The sequence below is a fragment of the Eleutherodactylus coqui genome, chromosome 7, assembly GCF_035609145.1.
Source record: "Eleutherodactylus coqui strain aEleCoq1 chromosome 7, aEleCoq1.hap1, whole genome shotgun sequence".
Classification (NCBI taxonomy): Eukaryota; Metazoa; Chordata; class Amphibia; order Anura; family Eleutherodactylidae; genus Eleutherodactylus; species Eleutherodactylus coqui.
The window spans coordinates 199,897,933-199,921,027 of record NC_089843.1 but is presented as its reverse complement, the minus strand read 5'-3'; the positions used below and the strand labels follow the sequence as shown (position 1 = coordinate 199,921,027).

At 46.0% G+C, this 23,095-nt stretch overlaps 2 non-coding genes and 1 pseudogene across 2 annotated transcripts; all 3 read left to right on the top strand.

The window, feature by feature from the left end:
• Positions 1 to 1,713: 1,713 nt before the first annotated feature.
• On the top strand, positions 1,714 to 1,891 carry LOC136574053 (U2 spliceosomal RNA; annotated as a pseudogene).
• Positions 1,892 to 9,840: 7,949 nt separating this feature from the next.
• On the top strand, positions 9,841 to 10,028 carry LOC136573925 (U2 spliceosomal RNA). Its single transcript, XR_010786127.1, has one exon. It is a non-coding gene; the product is annotated as a U2 spliceosomal RNA (small nuclear RNA).
• A 7,987-nt stretch (positions 10,029 to 18,015) lies between these two features.
• Positions 18,016 to 18,205, top strand: LOC136573929 (U2 spliceosomal RNA). Its single transcript, XR_010786130.1, has one exon. It is a non-coding gene; the product is annotated as a U2 spliceosomal RNA (small nuclear RNA).
• Positions 18,206 to 23,095: the final 4,890 nt, after the last annotated feature.

The window sequence follows — 23,095 nt, the reverse complement described above, 5'->3', positions numbered from 1 at the left end:
TTTACAACAACTGCACGAGTAGAATTTTAGTCAACGGTTTTAGGACACAGGAAGTGCTTTTAAACTCCGGGGTGAAGCAGGGGTGTCCCTTGTCCCCACTACTTTTTATATGCGCATTAGAGCCTCTTTTATGCACCATACGGCGGGACAAGCAGATCCGTGGGATCCCCCTGCCCGGCGGCGGGGGGATCGAGGCTAAAGTAGTGGGGTACATGGACGATGTGGCAATCCTCGGAAGGGACACCCTGTCGATCCAGAAGGCTATTAGACAAATTGAGTTTTATTGCTGCGCCTCGGGTTTTAAAGTCAATTTTAACAAAAGTAGTGTTTTAAACATCGGGGACCTGCCATTGTCAGATGTCCCCATTCCTGTGTCCGACTCAGTGCAGATTTTAGGAGTCTCCTTCAACGAGGATAACAGAGGTCTTAACAGCTGGGACTTGGTGGCACAAAAGATAAACAAGAAAATCTGTATGTGGAGCATGCGGCAGCTGACCATGGAGGGGAAGGTTTTAATCACCAAATCTGTGATTTTACCGATTTTATTGTACCTGAGTTTAGTGTTTCCCCCTCCTGGCAGAGTTTTTAATAAAATTGTTAAAGCATGCTTCACATTTTTATGGAGCTCCAAGATGGAGAAACTAAGCAGGGAAATCGTGATGAAGCCGAAGGAGATGGGAGGAAAAGATTTCCCTGATTTTAAAGCCTTTTTATATACAAAGTATTTTAGTTTGTGTATTGGTGCTCTTTTTAAAAACCACTATTGGTCCTATTTTATCCGGTATAACACAGGCTATTTTATGAGGAGGAACAATTGGTTCAAGACGGTTTTAAATTCCCCTTACTCTTTTAATCTGCCCGGAGAATACAAGATTTTAGAGAAAATAGCGATTTTATATGATTTTACTGGCAAAAGCCCACAAGTTTTAATGAATAGTAAAGTCATTTTAAAGGATATTAAGAAAAGTGGTTTTTATGTTCAAGTAAGTAATTTTAACGAAAGACAAAGCAAAGAAACTTGGACAATGGTTAATTATTATATTTTTAATTCACAGAAAGATCTGGCCTGGAGCTGCGTCCATGACTGTCTTCCATGCCGGGCATTCCAGCATCGTAGAGGTTTGACCAGCACTGCCGCATGCCCAAGACCCGGATGTGCAGGAGAAGAGACGACGACCCACCTGATGTGGACCTGCTACATAACAAAGAGAGTATGGACTAAGATGTTGCCGCTACTGATTAAGATAACAGGACTCAAGAGACTAACATTAGATGCCGTCCTGTATGGATGCTTGGAATGCCCCACACGGACTCAGAAAATTATGGCATGGAAGATGGTCAATTCGGTCAAAGCAGCTCTATGGAAATCCAGAAACATTTTAGTTTTTAAACATGAAATTTTAACTGTGAAGGACATTTTAGCCATTACTCTTAATGAGATGCACCAGTACTTTTTAGTGGATAAGAAAAATTTCCCGATTTTAGCGAGAAAATGGCTTTTATCAGAATGGAGCTCCATAATATGATGCCACCAAAGGCCGTTTTATGTGATATTATCTTGTTCTGTATTTTTAACATGTATTTTATGTAGACGAATGTTTTAAATGGTATGTTTTAATGTGTTGTTTAATATGTTTTAATGTACTGTTTTTAATAATTGACAAAACGTCTATGTAAATATGTGTTGGACAAATAAAAACGCCCCCCATATGGAGGGCTTGTCAACTTAAAAAAAAAATCTGTTCTTATCAGTTTAATATCTGATACGTCCCCTATCTGGGGACCATATATTAAATGGATTTTTAGAACAGGGAGCTGGAAAAAGAGCTTGCTCTGTCCACTCCACGCATTGACCTGGTATTGCAGTACCTCCAGGACCGGTGCACCCCCTTTCCTACAGCAGTTTCCAAAAGCAGAAAAACAAAACCGACGAGCAAGAGGTGCAGCGCAGCTGTGGCGGCGGCTGCTGCTACCACCCAAGCACTTTGATTGACACTCAGCCCGTCTGCTCGCAGCATTGTATCCACTGAGCAGCTGCGTCTGCCAGAGTGTGCACAGCACAGGTACAACTGGAAGCAAAACAACACACACACACACACCAGTTCATATGGCAGCCGCACTCTATAGTTCGTACCTACCGCTGCGCTAATAGCCAAGTTGGAAACATCGGGCAGGCACAGCGTATCCTGGCAGCCTGCGTCTGTATGCTCCACGTATTCGGGTCATGGGTGTATGTGCAGGGGGCCCGGAGCCCCAGGGGGCCCATAAAGTCTCTCTTCCCCACATTGTAAACCAATGCTATCAATGAAGCTTTATAGTTTGGGGGCCCAGTTCCAGACTTTGTACTGGGGCCCCGCAGCTTCAAGTTACACCTCCAGATCAGGATAATGCTAGGCCATTCCAACCACCCTGTGTGTGTGACCTGCAGTCGCTGGTAGTCGAAAAGCGGCCGGCCCCGGATGCGCGCTTCAGAGTGGACAGACAGCAGCGGACCTCCAATCACACAGGCCCAAGGCTTGCTATGTAGCACGGAATACCTCATTTGACTGCAGCACTCCACGCGGGCTGAGATATACGCTCCACGTGGGATGGGCAGTATTCGTCCATGAAGATCCAGGCCAACGTTTAGAGATGGAGCAACACTCGGGGAGCAAAGAACTCCAACGAACGGACGTCTACTTTACAAGGATGTATTGCTTTATTCAATGCATTGTCACAGAAACAGTTCAACCGCTCGATTACAGACCGCAGTCAATACAGTAAAGAAAGAAATGTGTCTGTTTAATGTAAACTTGCATGGAGCTCGTTTGTCAGCCACTGACTGAATGCTGCTGCTGCATGTCTAAAACGTGGTCTGACGTTACATGCACCACCAGGGATAAGGCCTTGCCTATAAGCATTCCCCAGCTGGCAAAAACGGAACCTCCCTGCCTATTCCTCACCATGGAAGAACGGAACCTACCTTTTTTTAAAAAAAAGAAAGCCACAGCAGCAGCCAACTCGATTTTGGTAGGCCGCTGTCTCCCCCTTGTGTGCTGCATAAAAAATGCACTCCACTAAAAATAACAATGATCCACGAAATAGAGCGTATGGAGAGAATGAGGCTTCTAGATGAGCCGTCAGGCTATGATAAATTGTATCACACCTGGGCGATATGGATAGATGCCCGGAGCTCACCCCTATTTACCAAGTGGTTACAGACAGGGACATGTGAGTAACACGTTTAAACCACAATCGTAAAGAGAAACAACAATTCCGGAGCCCGCCCCCCCCCCCTCCTTTTTGTTTTATTTTCTCTTTCTCCCGTGTCATAGATACCTACCCTCCCTTACCACTCCCCCCCCCTTACCCTCCCCTCATTCCCCTGTTTGTAGACCTTATAAAATATCACAGACAAACATGATATAGTTCAACTCGAAATTGATTTATTAAGTTTCATTGTCAAAGTTATTTTTACATTGCTTTGAGATAAGGCAAAAGTTTCCCCCCCCCCCCCTCCATGAAACCAATAAAACCTATATTGAATAAAATAAAAATGATGCAGTTACCGGTAGTTCCGCAGCTTCTTGGTGGAAATAAAGACCATCTCCCGTCTCCCAGCTGCAGCAGAGACTGACTGAAATGGCTGCCAAGCCCGGTATTAATGCTTCTAAATTGATGACATCACAATGGAGGGACATCAGCCTGCCATACACCTGGCTCATGACATCACAAAGGAGTGACATCGTCAGCCTTCCAAACACCTGGCTCAATTGCATACAGTATGTATGTATGTATGCATGTATGTGAGTGAGTCTATCTATCTATCTTTATTAATTATGTAGAATATAGATATGGATTATTTCTAAATTACAGATTTTGTAGATATAGATTAAAGATAGATTTAAGATTGTATGTGTGTGTGTATATGTGTGTATATGTGTGTGTGTATGTATGTATGTATGTATGTATGTATATATATATATATAATGTATATATGTAAAAAAAATATAAAGTATGTATGTATGGCGGGCGGGCAAAAAAGGCCTGCTGTATGTTTTTAAGTTCTTCGGATGACCATGCCGCTCTAATATTCTCCTTACTAGGGTCTACTAATGCTGGCCCAGGGGAAGGCAATAAAGCCCTATGGGGCCGAAGCCAATTTCCCTTATTTTAGGTAAAAAGTTTCCATCCGTCCCCACTGGAAATGCGGCCGGCCGAAGAGATCCCTCCAACCGACCGACCGACGCACCTTCAGAGACAAACTAGTGCTTGCTTCTAGTGTCATCGCCGGCTTAACCATCCTTTGTAGGGAGCTGACGAGTCCTGCAGCAGCAGCAGGCTCTGCAAGCCTAGGATGCGTGAGCACGGTGCAAGAGGAAGGACTGAGGGTGTGAGGCTGGGCGCGGTTGAGAAGGCGTGGGGCGGGGCTATGGAAAGTTTTACTAGCTCTCCCAGCTGCCTGGGTGCATTGTGGGTGCGCCCAGAGTGCTGGCTGAGCATGTTGCCTCAAGCCTTGGAAGTGGAGTTGGGCGGACCGGGCTACAGGTGAAACCCGTTACGGGTTATCGCTTCTCGGCCTTTTGGCTAAGATCAAGTGTACTTTGTACAGGAAGTCTTAGCCAGAAGGTAACTCGGGTACCCCTCTCCTTTGCCTGGCGGGATCGCCCACCTCGGTGGGCTTCACCCGCCTGCTGCCATTAGGGAGAGGGATTAGTCCCAGGGTAAACGAGTCGCGATCCCCCTGCCTCTTCTGGTCTCCGGGCCAGAGGAGGGCGCTTAGTTTGTTGGTTGTCACAGAAGCGGTTTTTGTGACCACAACACATTCTAAAAATGGGCGAAAGCCCAGGCGATATACCGGCTTATGCGCGGATCAAGAACACGATACGTGTCTCTTTTTTGGATAGTGCGGACACACGTGGCCTGAGGTATGTGGTCGAGGACGTGCTTAGAGGCGTTTTTAACGTGCAAAAACGAGAAATACTGGCTATACAAGACTACCCAAAGCGTAGGATCTATGACGTGACGTTTACAGAAAATGGCATTTTCCGTGACCTAGTGGCTGCTATACCGGAGAAAAAAGATCCGAAGCTGGAGGGAGTCTTGTTAGTCGAGCACGTCCTTGACATAACCAAACTCGTGGTGATTAAGATGTATTCTCCTTACACTGACGTGAAAGAGGTCGAGGACTTTCTGCTACGTTATTTTAAATCCGTCAGATGTATGGGAAAGATTATGAACGAGTTTGGTATTTGGACCTCGAAGTGGCGTTTCCAGGCCACGTGTGTAAGTGACCCCAGTTGGCCAGGGGGAGTGATCGTACCGCACGCGCGTTTTAAATTGGGCAAAGTGAATGGCGACCTGTACTTTGCGGGAATGCCCGACTTCTGCAGGGTTTGTTCAACATACGGTCACCAAAAAGATTCCTGTGCGAGTACTTGTAAGAAATGTGGGGGCACTGATCATGAGACAAGCGAGTGTAAAAAAGGCAAAGGTTGTTATTTCTGCGGCAGTGTTGGTCACCTCTACACGTTTTGCCCCCACAGAGCACAGAAGACGGAGCAGCAAGGGCGACCCAAAACCGAAGAGCGGCCAGGGCAGCCAGAGAACCAGAAAGCACCCCCCCAGGGAGAGGAACCTGAAGAGATGGAGGTCTCGGGTGGACCCCCCCAGAGCGGTAAAGAGCAGCGGAGCATCAAGAGGAGGGTGAGTGATCGGCGGACTGGCTCTCCCTCCCGGGAAACTGGTAGAGGTAGAAGAGCCGGGGAAGCCGGTCCAGGCCCTCCCACGATGCCCGCTCAAACGGTGCCTGAGGCGGAGGACCCTGGGGGCACGGCCGCAGTTTTAAAAAGGAGGAAAGGCTCAGGTGGTAGGCTATACTCGGAGGTGGTGCAGGGGGGAACACCGGAGATTCCGACGAGCGCGGAGGACCCGGGGAAAGTACCCCCTGCGGCGTCATCCCAGAGGGCCCCTCCCCCTCCCGGCCAGGAGGGGGCGCGGGAAGCCACCTCCGAGGAGGCAGAGACAGGAACGAGCCGAGTACCCACCCCGACAGAGGGGACAGAAACGGACAAGGGAGCTGACCAGCTAGCCCCCATGGAGATTCCGAGCGAGATAGAGTCAATATGGGATCTTACACAGATCCCTCTTTCGGGCACCGTTGGGGGTCCACTAAGTGAGGTAGGTTCCTCTCCAGCATCGCCGTTCACGATAGATTTGGATGCGGGGGGGTGTGAGAGTGTCAGCGAGGTCTTTGGCTTGCCCGGAGACTTCTAAGAAGACCCACATATTTCCTAGTCTCCAATGGCTGCTCTATCGGGACTCACGTTTAATGTCAGAAGTATCGAGAGCCACGTGAGGAGGGTCGCCCTCTTCAACTATCTGACTATTTTTGCTGCCTCCGTCTTTTTCCTGCAGGAGTGCGGCATCCCGCATAGAGCCCAGTACAAAAAATACCAAGATGACTGGGTACATGGACCGTCGGTCTGGTCCGGCTCTAACGAGACCAGGTCGGCGGGGGTCGCCATTCTTTTTAAGGGGAACGTTTTAATTGATGCTATTAATGAAATTTTACCAGGCAGAGTTTTATTGGTCAAAGCTTTTATCAATGGTATTAAATGGCAGTTTTTAAATTTTTATGGATCAGCAAATAAGACAGAGCGAGCAGAGATGCTAGAGATTTTACCCCTTTTTATTAATGATTCTGACCCCCTTATTTTAGCGGGGGATTTTAATTGTATTTTAAAGGGGGAACGCCGGCTTTCTAGCTCAGTGAGCAGAAATTATGATAAGACCTCATCTATGTTAAAAAATCTGATTTTAGACGCCAAGCTCACTGATGCTTTCAAGAAATGCAATCCCAACGCATCAGAGGAAGCCGGCGTCACCTGGAGCAATAAGATCTGCAGCTCCAGGATAGATTTTATGTTCTGTTCTTATCAAGTACTGCCTTTTAGATGTGATTCTTTTACCAATGTTTTCTCTGACCATAAGCTTTTATATTTTAAAGTTGATACCGTTTTAAAGAGGAAATCCGGTAAAAATGCCTGGAAGTTTAACGTGTCCCTTTTAGAAGATCCGCAGGTTTTATCCGATTTTATCACTTTTTATAAAGATTGCAGGCGAGTGAAGGATCCCAACACTCCCACCAGCCAGTGGTGGGAGAAGATGAAGCTAAAAATCAAAACATTCTTCATCAAAGTTGGGATCACCAAAGCCAAAGAAAAACGCACATTTTATTCTAACCTGAATACTCGCCTGCAGACCCTGTATAAGTTCCGTGAACATGATATAGAGGTGGACCACGAGATCATCGAGGTGAAGAAAGAGATCGCCCGGTGCCTGGAGCAGAGGGGAAAAGAAATTATATTCCGCTCCAAAGTGCAACATCTGGAGGAAAATGAAACCTGCTCCAGGTACTTCTTCAAGAAGATAAGAGACAAGCGCACAGTCCTCGATGATCTCGGTGGCACCAAGGACATACAGGGTATTTTAAAGAAAGTGTATGAGTTTTATGCGGATCTTTTTAATACTAAACCTGTTGACATTGATTTTATGAATGACTCGTTGAAGGAGATCACTGACGTTTTAGATCCTGGTTCTCGTGAGATTTTATCAAGGGACATCACAGAACAGGAGATTTTAGAGACTATTAAGAGTTTTAAACCAGGTAAGGTGCCTGGTCCTGATGGTATACCCATAGAGTTTTATGTCACCTTTTTTGGTATTTTAAAGGATGACCTCTTCTCCCTTTTAACAGAAGTTTTTATGTCGAAAGCCCTCCCGGGGTCCTGGAAGAAGGGTGACGTGTCTCTTTTATACAAGAAAGGAGACAAGACGGACATCAAGAACTGGAGACCGATCACCCTTCTGAACAGCGACTACAAAATAATGGCAAAAATATGTGCAAATCGTTTAAAGACCGTAGTAAGCAAAATTGTACACCCCAACCAGGTCTGTGGGGTGCCCGGGAGGGCAATATGGGAGAATCTTAACCTCATAAAAGACTGCATAAGTGACACCAAGTCAAGGAAAGGTCAAATGGCTATTTTAACAATAGACTTCGAGAAAGCCTTTGACCGGGTGTCACATTTTTATCTTTTTAAGGTTTTAGAGAGAATGGGTATACCGGAAGGTTTTTTATTGTCTCTTAAAGCGTTTTACAATAATTGCACAAGCAGAATTTTAGTCAATGGTTTTAGGACACAGGAAGTGCTTTTAAATTCCGGGGTGAAGCAGGGGTGTCCCTTGTCCCCACTACTTTTTATCTGCGCCCTAGAGCCTCTTTTATGTACAATCCGACGGGACAAGCTGATCCGAGGGATCCCCCTGCCCGGCGGGGGGGGGATCGAGGCCAAAGTAGTGGGGTACATGGACGATGTGGCAATACTTGGAAGGGACACCCTGTCAATCCAGAGAGCATCAAGGCAAATTGAGTTTTATTGCTGCGCCTCGGGTTTTAAGGTAAATTTTAACAAGAGTAGCATTTTAAACATCGGGGACCTGCCATTGTCAGATGTCCCCATCCCTGTGTCCGACTCAGTGCAAATTTTAGGTGTCTCCTTCAACGAAGACAACAGAGGTCTTAATAGTTGGGACTTGGTGGCACAGAAAGTCAATAAGAAAATTTGTATGTGGAGCATGCGGCAGCTGACCATGGAGGGGAGGGTTTTAGTCACAAAAGCCGTGATTTTACCCATTCTACTGTATTTAAGCTTAGTGTTTCCCCCTCCTGGCAGAGTTTTTAATAAAATTGTAAAGGCATGCTTCACATTCTTATGGAGCTCCAAGATGGAAAAACTCAGCAGGGAAATCGTAATGAAGCCGAAGGAGATGGGAGGAAAAGATTTCCCTGATTTTAAAGCCTTTTTATATACGAAGTATTTTAGTTTGTGTATTGGTGCTCTTTTTAAAAATCACTATTGGTCTTATTTTTTACGGTACAATACTGGCTATTTTATGAGGAGGAATGGATGGTTCCACACGGTTTTAAATTCCCCTTATTCTTTTAACTTGCCCCATGAGTATAAGATTTTAGAAAAAATAGTGATTTTATATAATTTTACTGGCAAAAGTGCGCAAATTTTAGTGAATAGTAAAGTCATTTTAAAAACCATAAAAGAAAGTGGTTTTTATGTACAAGTCAGTAATTTTAACAAAAAAAAGAGTAAAGAGACCTGGATGATGGTTAATCATTATCTTTTTAATTCACAGAAAGATCTGGCCTGGAGCTGCGTCCATGACTGTCTTCCATGCCGGGCATTCCAGCATCGTAGAGGTTTGACCAACACTGCCGCATGCCCAAGACCCGGATGCCCAGGAGAAGAGACAACACTACATCTTATATGGACTTGTTTTATCGCCAAGAAAGTATGGACAAAAATATTGCCGCTCATGATAAAGATCACAGGACTTAAGAGACTTACATTGGATGTCGTTTTATATGGATGCCTGGAATGCCCCACACAGACTCAAAGAATTATGGCATGGAAGATGGTCAACTCGGTCAAAGCAGCTCTATGGAAAACCAGAAATATTCTAGTTTTTAAACATGAAGTTTTATCTGTGAAGGACATTTTATCAATTACTCTTAATGAGATGCACCAGTACTTTTTAGTAGACAAGAAAAATTTTCCTGTTTTAGCGAGAAAATGGCTTTTAGCAGAATGGAGCTCCATAATCTGATGCCACCAAGTGCCCTTTTATGTGATTTTTAATGTGTTCTGTATTTTTTTATGTATATTATGTAGACGAATGTTTTAAATGGTATGTTTTAATGTGTTATTTAATATGTTTTAATGTACTATTGATAAGCATTTTTAAAGCGTCTATGTAAATATATGTTGTGCAAATAAAAACACCCCCCCTTGTGGAGGGTTTGTCAACTTAAAAAAAAATCTGTTCTTATCAGTTTAATATCTGATACGTCCCCTATCTGGGGACCATATATTAAATGGATTTTTAGAACAGGGAGCTGGAAAAAGAGCTTGCTCTGTCCACTCCACGCATTGACCTGGTATTGCAGTACCTCCAGGACCGGTGCACCCCCTTTCCTACAACAGTTTCCAAAAGCAGAAAAACAAAACCGACGAGCAAGAGGTGCAGCGCAGCTGTGGCGGCTGCTGCTACCGCCCAAGCACTTTGATTGACACTCAGTCCGTCTGCTCGCAACATTGTATCCACTGAGCAGCTGCGTCTGCCAGAGTGTGCACAGCACAGGTACAACTGGAAGCAAAACAACACACACACACCAGTTCATATGGCAGCCGCACTCTATAGTTCGTACCTACCGCTGCGCTAATAGCCAAGTTGGAAACATCGGGCAGGCACAGCGTATCCTGGCAGCCTGCGTCTGTATGCTCCACGTATTCGGGTCATGGGTGTATGTGCAGGGGGCCCGGAGCCCCAGGGGGCCCATAAAGTCTCTCTTCCCCACATTGTAAACCAATGCTATCAATGAAGCTTTATAGTTTGGGGGCCCAGTTCCAGACTTTGTACTGGGGCCCCGCAGCTTCAAGTTACACCTCCGGATCAGGATAATGCTAGGCCATTCCAACCAGCCTGTGTGTGTGACCTGCAGTCGCTGGTAGTCGAAAAGCGGCCGGCCCCGGATGCGCGCTTCAGAGTGGACAGACAGCAGCGGACCCCCAATCACACAGGCCCAAGGCTTGCTATGTAGCACGGAATACCTCATTTGACTGCAGCACTCCACGCGGGCTGAGATATACGCTCCACGTGGGATGGGCAGTATTCGTCCATGAAGATCCAGGCCAACGTTTAGAGATGGAGCAACACTCGGGGAGCAAAGAACTCCAACGAACGGACGTCTACTTTACAAGGATGTATTGCTTTATTCAATGCATTGTCACAGAAACAGTTCAACCGCTCGATTACAGACCGCAGTCAATACAGTAAAGAAAGAAATGTGTCTGTTTAATGTAAACTTGCATGGAGCTCGTTTGTCAGCCACTGACTGAATGCTGCTGCTGCATGTCTAAAACGTGGTCTGACGTTACATGCACCACCAGGGATAAGGCCTTGCCTATAAGCATTCCCCAGCTGGCAAAAACGGAACCTCCCTGCCTATTCCTCACCATGGAAGAACGGAACCTACCTTTTTTTAAAAAAAAGAAAGCCACAGCAGCAGCCAACTAGATTTTGGTAGGCCGCTGTCTCCCCCTTGTGTGCTGCATAAAAAATGCACTCCACTAAAAATAACAATGATCCACGAAATAGAGCGTATGGAGAGAATGAGGCTTCTAGATGAGCCGTCAGGCAATGATAAATTGTATCACACCTGGGCGATATGGATAGATGCCCGGAGCTCACCCCTATTTACTAGGTGGTTACAGACAGGGACATGTGAGTAACACGTTTAAACCACAATCGTAAAGAGAAACAACAATTCCGGAGCCCGCCCCCCCCCCTCCTTTTTGTTTTATTTTCTCTTTCTCCCGTGTCATAGATACCTACCCTCCCTTACATCTCCCCCCCCCCCCTTACCCTCCCCTCATTCCCCTGTTTGTAGACCTTATAAAATATCACAGACAAACATGATATAGTTCAACTCGAAATTGATTTATTAAGTTTCATTGTCAAAGTTATTTTTACATTGCTTTGAGATAAGGCAAAAGTTTCCCCCCCCTCCATGAAACCAATAAAACCTATATTGAATAAAATAAAAATGATGCAGTTACCGGTAGTTCCGCAGCTTCTTGGTGGAAATAAAGACCATCTCCCGTTTCCCAGCTGCAGCAGAGACTGACTGAAATGGCTGCCAAGCCCGGTATTAATGCTTCTAAATTGATGACATCACAATGGAGGGACATCAGCCTGCCATACACCTGGCTCATGACATCACAAAGGAGTGACATCGTCAGCCTTCCAAACACCTGGCTCAATTGCATACAGTATGTATGTATGTATGCATGTATGTGAGTGAGTCTATCTATCTATCTTTATTAATTATGTAGAATATAGATATGGATTATTTCTAAATTACAGATTTTGTAGATATAGATTAAAGATAGATTTAAGATTGTATGTGTGTGTGTATATGTGTGTATATGTGTGTGTGTGTGTGTGTGTGTGTGTGTGTGTGTGTGTGTATGTATGTATGTATGTATATATAAATATAATGTATATATGTAAAAAAAATATAAAATATGTATGTATGTATGTATGTATGTATGTATGTATGTATGGCGGGCGTGCAAAAAAGGCCTGCTGTATGTTTTTAAGTTCTTCGGATGACCATGCCGCTCTAATATTCTCCTTACTAGGGTCTACTAATGCTGGCCCAGGGGAAGGCAATAAAGCCCTATGGGGCCGAAGCCAATTTCCCTTATTTTAGGTAAAAAGTTTCCATCCGTCCCCACTGGAAATGCGGCCGGCCGAAGAGATCCCTCCAACCGACCGACCGACGCACCTTCAGAGACAAACTAGTGCTTGCTTCTAGTGTCATCGCCGGCTTAACCATCCTTTGTAGGGAGCTGACGAGTCCTGCAGCAGCAGCAGGCTCTGCAAGCCTAGGATGCGTGAGCACGGTGCAAGAGGAAGGACTGAGGGTGTGAGGCTGGGCGCGGTTGAGAAGGCGTGGGGCGGGGCTATGGAAAGTTTTACTAGCTCTCCCAGCTGCCTGGGTGCATTGTGGGTGCGCCCAGAGTGCTGGCTGAGCGTGTTGCCTCAAGCCTTGGAAGTGGAGTTGGGCGGACCGGGCTACAGGTGAAACCCGTTACGGGTTATCGCTTCTCGGCCTTTTGGCTAAGATCAAGTGTACCTGGTACAGGCGGTCTTAGTCAGAAGGTAACTCGGGTACCCCTCTCCTCTGCCTGGCGGGATCGCCCACTCCGGTGGGCTTCACCCGCCTGCTGCTATCGGGGAGAGGGATTAGTCCCAGGGTAAACGAGTCGCGATCCCCCTGCCTCTTCTGGTCTCCGGGCCAGAGGAGGGCGCTACTTTTGTTGTGTCACAAAAGCGGTTTTGTGACTTTTCCATTCTACAAACATGGGCGAAAGCCCACAAGAAATACCGGCATATGCGCGGATTAAGAACACAGTACGTGTCTCTTTTACAAATAATGCGGATACACGTGGCCTGAGGTATGTGGTTGAGGACGTGCTACAAGGAGCATTTAATGTGCAAAAGAGAGAGATTCTAGCGATCCAAGACTACCCCAAGCGACCGATCTATGACGTTACCCTAACAGAAACTGGCATATTTCGAGATCTGGTGGCGGCCATCCCAGAGAAGAAAGATCCGAAGCTTGAGGGGGTCTTGCTGGTCGAGCACGTCCTCGACATAACTAAACTCGTGGTGATTAAGATGTATTCACCCTACATTGACGTTAAAGAGGTTGAGGATTTCCTTCTACGCTATTTTAAATCCGTCAGATGTATGGGAAAAATTATGAACGAGTTTGGTATCTGGACCTCAAAGTGGCGTTTCCAGGCCACGTGTATAAGTGACCCCAGTTGGCCGGGGGGAGTGATCTTGCCGCCAGCGCGTTTTAAATTGGGCAAAGTGAATGGCGACCTGTACTTTGCGGGAATGCCCGACTTCTGCAGGATTTGTTCACAATACGGTCACCATAAGGATTCCTGTGCGAGCACCTGTAAGAAGTGTGGGGGCACGGATCACGAAACTAGTCAATGTCAGAAAGGGAAAGGATGTTATTTTTGCGGCAGTGTTGGTCACCTCTACACGTTTTGCCCCCACAGAGCACAGAAGACGGAGCAGCAAGGGCGACCCGGACCCAAAGAGCAGCCAGGGCAGCCAGATGACCAAGCAGCACCCCCCCAGGGAGAGGAACCTGAGGAGATGGAGGTCTCCAGTGGACCCCCCCAGAGTGGTAAGGAGCAGCGGAGCATCAAAAGGAGGGTGAGTGACCGGCGGACAGGCTCTCCCTCCCGGGAAACCGGTAGAGGTAGTAGGGCCGGGGAAGCCGGTCCAGGCCCTCCGAAGATGCCCGCTCAAGCGGTGCCCGAGGTGGAGGACCCAGGGGGCACAGCGGCCGCAACGCAGAAACGGCGGAAAGGCTCAGGAGGCAAGCTTTATTCGGAGGTGGTGCAGGGGGGAACCCCGAAGATCCCGACGAAGTCGGAGGACCCGGGGGAAGTACCCCCTGCTGTGTCATCCCAGAAGGCCCCTCCCCCTCCCGGCCAGGAGGGGGCGCGGGGTGCCACCTCCGAGGGCACAGAAACGCAAGTGAGCCAAGTACCCACCCCGGCGGAGGGGACAGAAATAAGCACGGGAGCCGGCCTGCTGGCCCCCTTGGAGTTTCCGGAAGGAATAGAATCGGTATGGGATCTAACGCAAATCCCTCTCTCGGGCACCGTCGGGGGTCCACTAAGTGGAGTGGGTTCCTCTCCAGCATCGCCGTTCTCGATAGATTCGGATGCGGGGGGGTGTGAGAGTGCTAGCGAGGTCTTTGGCTTGCCCGGAGACTTTTGAAGACCCACGTATATCCTAGTCTCCAATGGCTGCTCTGTCGGGACTCACTTTTAATGTCAGAAGTATCGAGAGCCACGTGAGGAGGGTCGCCCTCTTCAACTACCTGACTATCTTTGCTGCCTCCGTATTTTTCCTGCAGGAGTGCGGGATCCCGCATAGAGCAAACTACAAAAAATACCAAGAGGACTGGGTACATGGACCGTCGGTCTGGTCCGGCTCTAACGAGACCAGATCGGTGGGGGTCGCCATTCTTTTTAAAGGGAACGTTTTAATTGACGTTATTAATGAAATTTTACCAGGCAGAGTTTTATTGGTCAAGGCTTTTATCAATGGTATAAAGTGGCAGTTTTTAAACTTTTATGGATCAGCTGATAAGAAAGAGCGAGCAGAGATGCTAGAGATTTTACCCCTTTTTATTAATGATTCTGACCCCCTGATTTTAGCAGGGGATTTTAATTGTATTTTAAAGGGGGAACGCCGGCTTTCTAGCTCAGTGAGCAGAAATTATGATAAGACCTCTTCTATGTTAAAAAATCTGATTTTAGACACCAAGCTCACTGATGCTTTTAAGAAATGCAATCCCAACGCATCAGAGGAAGCCGGCGTCACCTGGAGCAACAAGATCTGCAGCTCCAGGATAGATTTTATGTTCTGTTCTTATCAAGTACTGCCTTTTAGATGTGATTCTTTTACCAACATTTTCTCTGACCATAAGCTTTTATATTTTAAAGTTGATACCGTTTTAAAGAGGAAATCCGGTAAAAATGCCTGGAAGTTTAACGTGTCCCTTTTAGAAGATCCGCAGGTTTTATCCGATTTTATCACTTTTTATAAAGACTGCAGGCGAGTGAAAGATCCCAACACTCCCACCAGCCAGTGGTGGGAGATGATGAAGCAAAAAATTAAAAACTTTTTTATCAAGGTTGGGATCGCCAAGGCTAAAGAAAAACGTACATTTTATTCCAACCTGAACACTCGCCTGCAGACCCTGTATAAGTTCCGTGAACATGATATAGAGGTGGACCACGAGATCATCGAGGTGAAGAAAGAGATCGCCCGGTGCCTGGAGCAGAGGGGAAAAGAAATAATCTTCCGCTCTAAAGTACAACATCTGGAGGAAAATGAAACCTGCTCCAGGTACTTCTTCAAGAAGATAAGAGACAAGCGCACAGTCCTCGATGGTCTCGATGGCACCAAGGACATACAGGGTATTTTAAAGAAAGTGTATGAGTTTTATGCGGATCTTTTTAATACTAAACCTGTTGACATTGATTTTATGAATGACTCGTTGAAGGAGATCACTGACGTTTTAGATCCTGGTTCTCGTGAGATTTTATCAAGGGACATCACAGAACAGGAGATTTTAGAGACTATTAAGAGTTTTAAACCAGGTAAGGTGCCTGGGCCCGATGGTATACCCATAGAGTTTTATGTCACCTTTTTTGGTATTTTTAAGGATGACCTCTTCTCCCTTTTTATTGAAGTTTTTATATCTAAAGCCCTCCCGGGGTCCTGGAGGAAGGGTGACGTGTCTCTTTTATACAAGAAAGGAGACAAAACTGACATCAAAAACTGGAGACCGGTCACCCTTCTGAACAGTGACTACAAAATAATGGCCAAAATATGTGCGAACAGACTAAAGACCGTAGTAAGCAAAATTGTACACCCCAACCAGGTCTGTGGGGTGCCCGGGAGGAGCATATGGGAGAATCTTAACCTGATCAAAGATGTTATTAGTGACACAAAATCAAGACAAGGTCAAATGGCTATTTTAACAATAGACTTCGAGAAAGCCTTTGACCGAGTGTCACATTTTTATCTTTTTAAGGTTTTAGAGAGAATGGGTATACCGGAAGGTTTTTTATTGTCTCTTAAAGCGTTTTACGATAATTGCACAAGCAGAATTTTAGTCAATGGTTTTAGGACACAGGAAGTACTTTTAAATTCCGGGGTGAAGCAGGGGTGTCCCTTGTCCCCACTACTTTTTATCTGCGCCCTAGAGCCTCTTTTATGTACAATCCGACGGGACAAGCTGATCCGAGGGATCCCCCTGCCCGGCGGGGGGGGGGGATCGAGGCCAAAGTAGTGGGGTACATGGACGATGTGGCAATACTTGGAAGGGACACCCTGTCAATCCAGAGAGCATCAAGGCAAATTGAGTTTTATTGCTGCGCCTCGGGTTTTAAGGTAAATTTTAACAAGAGTAGTATTTTAAACATCGGGGACCTGCCATTGTCAGATGTCCCCATTCCTGTGTCCGACTCAGTGCAAATTTTAGGTGTCTCCTTCAACGAGGACAACAGAGGTCTTAATAGTTGGGACTTGGTGGCACAGAAAGTCAATAAGAAAATTTGTATGTGGAGCATGCGGCAGCTGACCATGGAGGGGAAGGTTTTAGTCACAAAAGCCGTGATTTTACCCATTTTACTGTATTTAAGCTTAGTGTTTCCCCCTCCAGGCAGAGTTTTTAATAAAATTGTAAAGGCATGCTTCACATTCTTATGGAGCTCCAAGATGGAAAAACTCAGCAGGGAAATCGTAATGAAGCCGAAGGAGATGGGAGGAAAAGATTTCCCTGATTTTAAAGCCTTTTTATATACGAAGTATTTTAGTTTGTGTATTGGTGCTCTTTTTAAAAATCACTATTGGTCTTATTTTTTACGATACAACACTGGCTATTTTATGAGGAGGAATGGATGGTTCCACACGGTTTTAAATTCCCCTTATTCTTTTAACTTGCCCCGTGAGTATAAGATTTTAGAAAAAATAGTGATTTTATATAATTTTACTGGCAAAAGTGTGCAAATTTTAATGAATAGTAAAGGCATTTTAAAAACCATAAAAGAAAGTGGTTTTTATGTACAAGTGAGTAATTTTAACGAAAAAAAGAGTAAAGAGACCTGGATGATGGTTAACCACTATATTTTTAATTCACAGAAAGATCTGGCCTGGAGCTGCGTCCATGACTGTCTTCCATGCCGGGCATTCCAGCATCGTAGAGGTTTGACCAACACTGCCGCATGCCCAAGACCCGGATGCCCAGAAGAAGAGACAACACTACACCTTATATGGACTTGTTTTATCGCCAAGAAAGTATGGACAAAAATATTGCCGCTCATGAGAAAGATTACCGGACTTAAGAGACTTACATTGGATGCCGTTTTATATGGATGCCTGGAATGCCCCACACAGACTCAAAGAATTATGGCATGGAAGATGGTCAATTCGGTCAAAGCAGCTCTATGGAAAACCAGAAATATTCTAGTTTTTAAACATGAAGTTTTATCTGTGAAGGACATTTTATCAATTACTCTTAATGAGATGCACCAGTACTTTTTAGTAGACAAGAAAAATTTTCCTGTTTTAGCAAGAAAATGGCTTTTAGCAGAATGGAGCTCCATAATCTGATGCCACCAAGTGCCCTTTTATGTGATTTTTAATTTGTTCTGTATTTTTTAATGTATATTATGTAGACGAATGTTTTAAATGGTATGTTTTAATGTGTTATTTAATATGTTTTAATGTACTATTGATAAGCATTTTTAAAGCGTCTATGTAAATATATGTTGTGCAAATAAAAACACCCCCCCTTGTGGAGGGTTTGTCAACTTAAAAAAAAAAATCTGTTCTTATCAGTTTAATATCTGATACGTCCCCTATCTGGGGACCATATATTAAATGGATTTTTAGAACAGGGAGCTGGAAAAAGAGCTTGCTCTGTCCACTCCACGCATTGACCTGGTATTGCAGTACCTCCAGGACCGGTGCACCCCCTTTCCTACAACAGTTTCCAAAAGCAGAAAAACAAAACCGACGAGCAAGAGGTGCAGCGCAGCTGTGGCGGCTGCTGCTACCACCGCCCAAGCACTTTGATTGACACTCAGTCCGTCTGCTCGCAACATTGTATCCACTGAGCAGCTGCGTCTGCCAGAGTGTGCACAGCACAGGTACAACTGGAAGCAAAACAACACACACACACACACACCAGTTCATATGGCAGCCGCACTCTATAGTTCGTACCTACCGCTGCGCTAATAGCCAAGTTGGAAACATCGGGCAGGCACAGCGTATCCTGGCAGCCTGCGTCTGTATGCTCCACGTATTCGGGTCATGGGTGTATGTGCAGGGGGCCCGGAGCCCCAGGGGGCCCATAAAGTCTCTCTTCCCCACATTGTAAACCAATGCTATCAATGAAGCTTTATAGTTTGGGGGCCCAGTTCCAGACTTTGTACTGGGGCCCCGCAGCTTCAAGTTACACCTCCGGATCAGGATAATGCTAGGCCATTCCAACCAGCCTGTGTGTGTGACCTGCAGTCGCTGGTAGTCGAAAAGTGGCCGGCCCCGGATGCACGCTTCAGAGTGGACAGACAGCAGCGGACCCCCAATCACACAGGCCCAAGGCTTGCTATGTAGCACGGAATACCTCATTTGACTGCAGCACTCCACGCAGGCTGAGATACACGCTCCACGTGGGATGGGCAGTATTCGTCCATGAAGATCCAGGCCAACGTTTAGAGATGGAGCAACACTCGGGGAGACAAGAACTCCAACGAACGGACGTCTACTTTACAAGGATGTATTGCTTTATTCAATGCATTGTCACAGAAACAGTTCAACCGCTCGATTACAGACCGCAGTCAATACAGTAAAGAAAGAAATGTGTCTGTTTAATGTAAACTTGCATGGAGCTCGTTTGTCAGCCACTGACTGAATGCTGCTGCATGTCTAAAACGTGGTCTGACGTTACATGCACCACCAGGGATAAGGCCTTGCCTATAAGCATTCCCCAGCTGGCAAAAACGGAACCTCCCTGCCTATTCCTCACCATGGAAGAACGGAACCTACCTTTTTTTAAAAAAAAGAAAGCCACAGCAGCAGCCAACTCGATTTTGGTAGGCCGCTGTCTCCCCCTTGTGTGCTGCATAAAAAATGCACTCCACTAAAAATAACAATGATCCACGAAATAGAGCGTATGGAGAGAATGAGGCTTCTAGATGAGCCGTCAGGCTATGATAAATTGTATCACACCTGGGCGATATGGATAGATGCCCGGAGCTCACCCCTATTTACCAAGTGGTTACAGACAGGGACATGTGAGTAACACGTTTAAACCACAATCGTAAATAGAAACAACAATTCCGGAGCCCGCCCCCCCCCCTCCTTTTTGTTTTATTTTCTCTTTCTCCCGTGTCATAGATACCTACCCTCCCTTACCACTCCCCCCCCCTTACCCTCCCCTCATTCCCCTGTTTGTAGACCTTATAAAATATCACAGACAAACATGATATAGTTCAACTCGAAATTGATTTATTAAGTTTCATTGTCAAAGTTAATTTTACATTGCTTTGAGATAAGGCAAAAGTTTCCCCCCCTCCATGAAACCAATAAAACCTATATTGAATAAAATAAAAATGATGCAGTTACCGGTAGTTCCGCAGCTTCTTGGTGGAAATAAAGACCATCTCCCGTCTCCCAGCTGCAGCAGAGACTGACTGAAATGGCTGCCAAGCCCGGTATTAATGCTTCTAAATTGATGACATCACAATGGAGGGACATCAGCCTGCCATACACCTGGCTCATGACATCACAAAGGAGTGACATCGTCAGCCTTCCAAACACCTGGCTCAATTGCATACAGTATGTATGTATGTATGCATGTATGTGAGTGAGTCTATCTATCTATCTTTATTAATTATGTAGAATATAGATATGGATTATTTCTAAATTACAGATTTTGTAGATATAGATTAAAGATAGATTTAAGATTGTATGTGTGTGTGTGTATATGTGTGTATATGTATGTATGTATGTATATATATATATAATGTATATATGTAAAAAAAATATAAAATATGTATGTATGTATGTATGTATGTATGTATGGCGGGCGGGCAAAAAAGGCCTGCTGTATGTTTTTAAGTTCTTCGGATGACCATGCCGCTCTAATATTCTCCTTACTAGGGTCTACTAATGCTGGCCCAGGGGAAGGCAATAAAGCCCTATGGGGCCGAAGCCAATTTCCCTTATTTTAGGTAAAAAGTTTCCATCCGTCCCCACTGGAAATGCGGCCGGCCGAAGAGATCCCTCCAACCGACCGACCGACGCACCTTCAGAGACAAACTAGTGCTTGCTTCTAGTGTCATCGCCGGCTTAACCATCCTTTGTAGGGAGCTGACGAGTCCTGCAGCAGCAGCAGGCTCTGCAAGCCTAGGATGCGTGAGCACGGTGCAAGAGGAAGGACTGAGGGTGTGAGGCTGGGCGCGGTTGAGAAGGCGTGAGGCGGGGCTATGGAAAGTTTTACTAGCTCTCCCAGCTGCCTGGGTGCATTGTGGGTGCGCCCAGAGTGCTGGCTGAGCGTGTTGCCTCAAGCCTTGGAAGTGGAGTTGGGCGGACCGGGCTACAGGTGAAACCCGTTACGGGTTATCGCTTCTCGGCCTTTTGGCTAAGACCAAGTGTAAAGCTTGGTCTTGGCTGCGGGCTGTGGGTGTGCTGGGGTTTTCCCAGTGAGAAGGATCGCTTTATCTGTGGTGTTACACCGACAGTTACCTGACAGAATGTATGGAATTAAGAACACTATCCGGTTTGAGGTGGAGTCCACGAGCAGCCTGAAGAATAATGTGGTTTACATCGTCCGGGACATACTGCTGGAAAAAGGTGATGTACCATTGGAGGAGATTTACAGCGTGCAGGACTTTCCCCGTCAGGGGCAATACGATGTCACTTTTTGTGATGAAGGGGCATGTTTAAACGTGTTTGAATGGCTGCGAAGTCAGAGAGACACTGAGCTCCTTAACGGGGTTAAAATAACCCCCCTGTTCGGCTTGCAGGAGAAGATAGTGACTGTTCATGTGTTTAACCCTTACACGGATGTGGGCCTTATCTTCAGCTTCTTAGAGCAGTATTGTGACCATGTGCGTGGAGGTGAAAAACAAAAGAACATTTTGGGAATCTTCAACTGTAAATATAAATTTATTGTGAGACTGAAGAGGAACCCAAGTCGCATTGGGGGAGTGATGCACCCCCCTGCAAATTTTTCTATCGCTGGCTACCGTGGCTACTTACATTATGCAGGACAGCCGACCTATTGCCGGAATTGTGAACAGTTTGGCCATATAAAAGCGGACTGTACCAAGGGCCTGGTGTGCAGAAACTGCAAGGGCGTGGGGCACCATGCTGGTGACTGCCCTAAGCCAAGGCGGTGTGACCTATGTGGGTCGTCTGAACATATGGTGAAAGATTGCCCGGCGAATGGTGGTTTTGGTGGCTGGCGGCGACCCCCTGAGGAAGGAGCAGCCAGCAAATTGAACACGTTTGCAAGTGTGGCTGCTGCAGAACCTCGACCATCAGCTGCAACTAACGAGGTGCCTGTTCAGCCCGAGCAGGGAGCTGCTGAGAGGATTGCACCTGGTGTTCCAGTCAGAGCTAAGGCAGTGAGAGCTGCAGCTGCGTCTGTGTCTGGTAAAGCAGCAAAAGAGGAGGAAATTAAGAGAAAGGTGAATGCTGCTGCAGGTGTGGCAGCTGCAAAACCTCAGCCATCAGCTGTGGCTAACGAGGTGCCTGTCCAGCCTGAGCAGGGAGCTGCTGAGAGAGTTGCACCCGGTGTTCCAGTCAGAGCCAAGGCAGTGAGAGCTGCAGCTGCGTCTGTGTCTGGTAAAGCAGGAAAAGAGGAGGACATAAAGAGGAAAGTGGATACCCAGAAAGTACCTGAGAGGCCGCATGTTGGGAGTGCTACTCCTGAAGAGCAGGTGGTTGGATTTATCAGACAGCTGGAGGAGATTATTGAGGAGGTGGACAGCCCCATTAACCCTTCAGGGAACATTGAGGAGTTTTCCTCTCCTGAGACAGTCCTGAGTAAGAGGGAGGGTGGAGGTGGTGGACTGAATGACTCCAGTGAGGAGGAGTTTGTGGAGGTGGCTGGAAAGAACACAGCCAAAAAAAGAAGATGCACCAAAAGCAAAGAGACGCTCATGGAGGTCAGTAATCCTTTTGAGACTTTGGCGCAAGACCTCGAGTGCTCGGGTGAGAGTGGCGAGGACTGATAAAATGAGCCACCATGTGTATAACCTGTGTATTTAGTGGTTTAGCCACTTTAAGTGGAAGGCATATAAGTGTATGACATTTATTATGAGGTTTTTGCATGAACTAAGATATTTTTCTGCAAAAGTATATTAATTATGGTTTTGAATATATGTTCCCAGAACGTGCGCGTTTTTAAATCAAAGGCCAGAAGGGCAGCAATTTTTAGTTTTTTGCATCAGAAAAATGCTGATTTGCTTTGTTTGCAGGAGTGTGGTATAGACACTGATGTCAGCCTGTCAGAATGGCCTTATGGTGCTGCTGTGTGGTCTGGGAGTACATATAACAAAAACGATGGAGTCGGCATACTGATTAACTCCAGAGAGTTGGCGCTACAGAGTAGCGAAATAATTGAGGCGGGAAGATGCATTTCTGCAGCACTGTTATATAGAGGTACACAATTCCGTGTTATTAATGTGTATGCACCTGCGGAGAAGCAAGAGAGGAGTGCTCTATTCAACAAAATTAAGTTATTCATGCAGGGAAGAATACCCACCGTCCTCATAGGGGACATGAATTGCGACATCTCTAAGAAAGCATTTGATGTATCTGCAAAAGTTTTATTTGAATTATGTTCTGATTTTCGTTT